We start from the raw sequence: 6,125 nt of genomic DNA, 5'->3' as shown, positions 1-6,125 counted from the left end.
TAACATCAAACAAAATAAATTTTAAAGCAAATATATTTCTAGAGATAAAGAAGAATGCTTCATAATGATAAACTGTTTAATTCACTGGGAATATATAGTAATTCTAAGTTTTTGTGTTTATCTTATTTATTCCTGGTCTCAAAATATATAAAGCCAAAATTGACTGAACTTGTGGTCAGTATACATACATATGTGCTGTCCACTGAGAGGGCCTAGAAGCAAGGATGTTCAAGAACATGATATGATGTGATGAGAATGGCACTTCACCTGTGTGTTCTACCTTCCCCAAGTCCATAGCCCCTGTCTAACTGAGGTAGGAGATATATAGGCCTCTGGGCAGAGCAGCTGGAGTTTGTCAAGCGGAGTAAAATTGGAGCTTTGTTTTCCCTGACACTCCAAGGAGAAAGTTAATGGCAGGAGCTGAACTCTGCTGGAGTAAAGAGATAAGATGACCACTCCTGAGGTCAAGGAGAACTCCCCGACTGCACAGGTGCAGAAACGCTCCTTGGGGGTCAAAAAGGACAGGGCGTCACCCAATAATAGGTGATGCCAAGCCTCCCACAGGCCTCTGTGCTGGAATCCATCTTGGCAAAAAGATGTGCATGCATGTTGGGGAGTGTCTTAGAACAGGTTAGATGTGGGAAAAGAAATGAGATTATTGGCCAAAGGTAAACAAAGACCTGGAAGAACTGCCCTATATAAATGATTTAACCGCCTCTTTACTGTACTCCTCCTCATTAGGGAGAACACCCACATCCTTTCTCTCCGGGTGTGTATCTCTGCCTTGCTTCTGTCTTAAATAAACTGTTCCTCTGTGTGCTCTTCCACATGTTGTGCTGTATCTCTAATAATAAACTTTTTGCCTGTTTTTACAGTTTTTGCCTCCTTGTGAAATTCATTTTTCAAATTTGCCTCTAGCCTCTAGCCCTTGGTAGACTAGCAGCTAGGATTCCTGGTTTTTCACCCAGGCTAGCCAGGTTCAATTCCTGGGCAGGAAACTAAGATCTTGCTTCGAGCCAACACTCACTGCTGTCTCTCCAAGATCATAACCATGAGAAAAACATCAGACATACCCAAATTGAAGGACGTGCTAAAAAATACCTGGCCAGTACTCCTCAAAACTATTAAGGTCATCACACACAAAAAAGTCTGAGAAACTAAATATCATAAATCAGAGAAGGCTAAGGAGACAACTAAAACAGAAAAGTAACTTTAAGGAAAAATCAGACGTCCAAATAAAGTACAGAATTTACTTAATTTTTAAAAATACAGGACTTCCCTGGTGGCACAGTGGTTAAGAAGCCACCTGCCAGTGCAGGGGACACGGGTTTGATCCCTGGTCTGGGAAGATCCCACATGCCGCGGAGCAGCTAAGCCCGTACACCACAACTACTGAGCCTGCGCTCTAGAGCCTGTGCGCCACAACTGCTGAAGCCTGCATGCCTAGAGCCCGTGTTCCACAAGAAGAGAAGCCACCACAGTGAGAAGCCTGAGTGCCTCAACGAAGAGTAACCCCTGCTCGCCACAACTAGAGATAGCCCATGTGCAGCAATGAAGACCCAACGCAGCCAAAATAAATAAATAAGTAAACAAACAAATAAATAAAATTTTTAAAAAATTAAAAAATAAAAATAACTGAACTGCAAGGAAAAATAGGTTAACCTACAATCATAATTGAAAATTTAAACATACCCTCTTTTGGTAAAAGATTTAGGCAAACAAAAAAATCAGAAAGAATTATAAAATACTGAAGAATGCAATTAACAAACTTGACCTAATTGACGTATACAGGACATTACATCCAATAACAGAATGTACATTGTTTCAAACATCCACAAAGCATTTATAAAAATTAACTATACCCTGAGCCATAAAGCAAGGATTGAAATCACACAGAGAATGTTTCTAACCACAATGCAATTAAGCCAAGAATTACTAACAACAACAACAACAACAAAACATAAGAAAATTCCATATTTTTAGAAAATAAGAACTACAATTCTAAAAAAAACTTTTGGAGCAAAGAAGAAATCATAACGGAAATTAGAAAATATTTTTAAGTGAGGCATAACAAAAAACTATACATCAAAACCTGTGAGGTCAGAGTTGCCCAGAACCTGAGGTGTGTGCTCAGGAGCTGCCAGCCCACTGGGAAAAAAAAAAAAAACAAAAACAAAAGCAAACCAAACTTGTGGGATGGAGCTAAACAAGGTTTAGAGGGGTATTAACAATGTATGTTTTATATAAGAAGGGCTGAAAATTAATGATCTTGTATCCAGCTCAAGAAGTTATAGAATAGTTAAATAAACCTAAAGTGGAAGAAACTGATAAAGAGCTGAAAATTATAAAATAGAAAACATAAATAAGGATAGTCAACAAGGCCAAAAGTTGGCTCGTTGTAAAGGCTAATAAAATTAATAAACCTCTGGCAAAACTAAGCAAGATTAAAAAGGGAAGTGACACAAAATAATACAAATCAGCAGTGTAAAGGGCACATCATTACAGATCATAAAATCATTAAAAAGGGAAGTGACACAAAATAATACAAATCAGCAGTGTAAAGGGCACATCATTACAGATCATAAAATCACTAAAAAGATAAGAAGGTATTACATTTGAAAATTTAGGTGAAATGAGTAAATTCCTTGATAAAATACAACTTACCACAACTGACATAGAAAGAAATAAGAATGATGAATAGTTCTATAACTAACAGAAAGATTAAAATTCTGTAATGAAAAATTTTTCCTCAAAAAAGTACAAGTGGCTTAACAGGCAAATACTACCAAATGCCAAACTTTCTTAATTTCTCCCAAGGAAGAGAAAATGGGAAACTCATCCCAACTCATTTTATGAGGCTAGCATGATCTTGCTAGTATGACCTAGCAAGATACTATGAGAAAAGAAAATTACAAGAACACAGAAGCAAAAGTCCTAAAGAAACTACCAATAAATTCACCCTGCAACATGTGTTAAGAACCCTCCTGCCCAGGCTGGTATATTGCAGTGATGTGAACTCAGCTAAACAGTAGAAATTGATCAGTATAATGCACCACAGTTACAGAGTAGAGAGGAAACAAAAAGTATGATCATCTCAGTAGATTAGAAAATGCGTTTGATAGAATTTAGTATCTATTATTTGAAAAAAAAGTTTTGACAAACTAGGAAAATAGGGAAACATCTTTAATCTCATAAGGGTGTCTACAAAACATCATTCTCAATAGTGAAATGCTGAAAGATTTAAGACTGTGAGCACAACCAGGATGCCCTATACGACCACTTCTATTCCCACTGATTTTTAAAAATTAATAAATTTTATTTTTTAGAATAATTTTATTTTTTATTGAAGTATAGTTGATTTACAATATTATATTAGTTTCAGGTGTACAACAGTGATTCAATATTTTTATAGATTATACTCCATTTAAAGTTATTATAAAAAATTTGCAATATTCCCTGTGCTGTACACGATATCCTTGTATCTTATTTGTTTTATACATAGTAGTTTGAGAACAATTTTAGATTTATAGAAAAAGTAAGCTAACAGTACAAAAGAATCCTCATATCCCCTCTCCTGCCACAGTTTTCCCTATTATTAATATCTTACATTTGCATGATACATTTGTTATAATTCAAGATATATTACTATTGATAATATTGATAATATTGGTATATTACTATTAACTAAAGTACATAGTTTGTATTAATAGTTCAGTTCTATGGGTTTTGACAAATGTGTAATGTCATGTATCCACTGTTACAGTATTGTACAGAATAGTTTTGCCCCCTAAAACTCCTCTGTGCTTCACTTATTCATCCTTCCCCCTCTTCCTCCTGAATCCCTGGCAACCATTAATCTTTTAACTGTCTCTATAGTTTTGCCTTTTCCAGAATGTCATATAATTGGAATTATACTGTATTTAGCATTTCAGACTGTTTTTAGGCTTATTTCATTTAGTAATATAAACTTAAGTTTCCTTCGTGTCTTTTTGTAGCTTGATAGCTCAATTCTGTTTATCCCATTTTATGGATGTACACTGTACCACAGCTTATTGATTCACCTATTGAAGGACAACTTGACTGCTTCCAGTTTGGGGCAGTTATGAATAAAGCTGCTGTAAACATTCAGGTTTTTAACATCCAGGTGTTAAGTTTTCACCTTAATTGGGTAAACACCTAAGAGCATGATTGGTATGTTAAGCCTGTTTTCTTTGTAAGAAACTACCAAACTCTCTCCACAGTGACTGTACTGTTTTGCATTCTCACCAGCAATGAGAGTTCTTTTAGCTCCACAACCTCACCAGCATTTCATATTGTCAATTATTTTTTTGTTTATGTTGGTTTAGCCATTCTAATATGCATGTATTGTTATCTTTTGGGGGGAACCACTTCATATCTTTACTTTTATTATTTTTAAAAAAAATTTTATTTTATATTGGAGTATAGTTGATCGACAAAGGTGTGTTGGTTGTACAACAAAGTGATTCAGTTATACATAAACACGTCTCTATTCTTTTTCAAATTCTTTTCCCATTTAGGTTACTACAGAATACTGAGCAGTGTTCCCTGTGCTATACAGTAGGTCCTTGTTGGTTGTGTATTTTGAATATAGCAGTGTGTACCTGTCAATCCCAAACTCCCAATCTATCCCTCCTCCCCACCTCTCCCCCCTAGTAACCATAAGTTCTTCTCTATGTCTGTGAGTCTGTTTCTGTTTTGTAAACAAATTCATTTGTATAATTTTTTTAAGATTCCACATATGAGCAATATCATATGATATTTGTCTCTCTCTGTCTGACTTACTTCACTTAGTGTGATAATCTCTAGGTCCATCCATGTTGTTGCAAATGGCATTATTTCATTCTTTTTAATGGCTGAATAATATTTCATTGTATATGTGTACCACATCTTCTTTATCCATTCATCTGTTGATGGACATTTAGGTTGCTTCCATGTTTTGTCTATTGTAAACTGTGCTGCAATGAACATTGGGGTGCATGCATCCTTTTGAACCATGTTTATCTCCGGATATATGCACAGGACTGGGAATACTGGATCATATGGTAACTCTTTCTTTAGTTTTTTAAGGAGCTTCCATAAAGTTTTCCATAGTGGCTGTACCAATTTACATTCCCGCCAACAGTGTAGGAGGGTCCTCTTTTCTCTACACCCTCTCCAGAACTTATTGTTTGTAGATTTTCTGACGATGGCCATTCTGACTGGTGTGAGGTGACATCGCATTGTAGTTTTGATTTGCATTTCGCTAATAATTAGTGATGTTGACAATCTTTTCATGTGTTTTACAGTCTGTTGGACTGTAAACTTTATGTAAGGAATCTTGGAAACAGTTGTAACAAGACTGAATTGGAACGAGCTTTAGGCTATTATGGAACACTCTGAAGTGTGTGGGTTGCTAAAAACCCTCCCGGCTTCCCTCTTGTTGAATGTGAAGATCCCCGAATTGCAGCCAATGCTGTCCGAGAACTAGATGGGAGAACACTATGTGGCTGCCGAGTAAGAGTGGACCTGTGGAATGGGGAAAAGAGAAGTCGAAATTGTGACTGCCTCCTTCTTGGAGTCGTCGCCCTCGAAGTGATTATCAAAGGAGGAGTCCTCCACCTTGCCACACATCTCCAAGACAGAGAAGCTTCTCTGTCAGCCAGAGCAGGTCCCTTTCTAGATATAGGAGAAGAGAGAGATCACTGTCCCAGGAAAGAAATCACAAGCCGTCCCGATCTTTCTCTAGGTCTCCTAGCCAATCTAGGTGAAATGAAAGGAAATAGAAGACCACTTTGCAAGAGGAGTGGTGTACAGGCAATAGCTTCATTTGACAGGAGTATGTACAGAAAATTCAAGTTTTGTTTGAGACTTCTGAAGCTTGGTGCACTTTTTAAATGTTTTAGCTGTTCACATTTGTTTGTCTCTTGGGACAGTGACACATAAAGGTGTCATTCTCTATGGTTTGAAATGGGTCCTATGAGGCATGTAATATGAAGAATTGTTACCTTACAATGTTCCCTAAGCAAAATTGAATTTGCTTTGAATTTTTGGTCTTGCCTAGACTGATAATAAAACTCTAACTCCTGCCCAGCTAAAGTGTAATGTTTACTATTATGGAAACAACA

General features: G+C 36.6%; 1 pseudogene; it reads left to right on the top strand.

The window, feature by feature from the left end:
• Positions 1-448: 448 nt before the first annotated feature.
• On the top strand, positions 449-5,783 carry LOC137760740 (serine/arginine-rich splicing factor 3 pseudogene; annotated as a pseudogene).
• Positions 5,784-6,125: the final 342 nt, after the last annotated feature.

Source organism: Eschrichtius robustus, chromosome 3, assembly GCF_028021215.1.
Source record: "Eschrichtius robustus isolate mEscRob2 chromosome 3, mEscRob2.pri, whole genome shotgun sequence".
Classification (NCBI taxonomy): Eukaryota; Metazoa; Chordata; class Mammalia; order Artiodactyla; family Eschrichtiidae; genus Eschrichtius; species Eschrichtius robustus.
The sequence above is the reverse complement of the archived record's forward strand: the minus strand, read 5'-3'. Positions and strand labels throughout refer to the sequence as shown.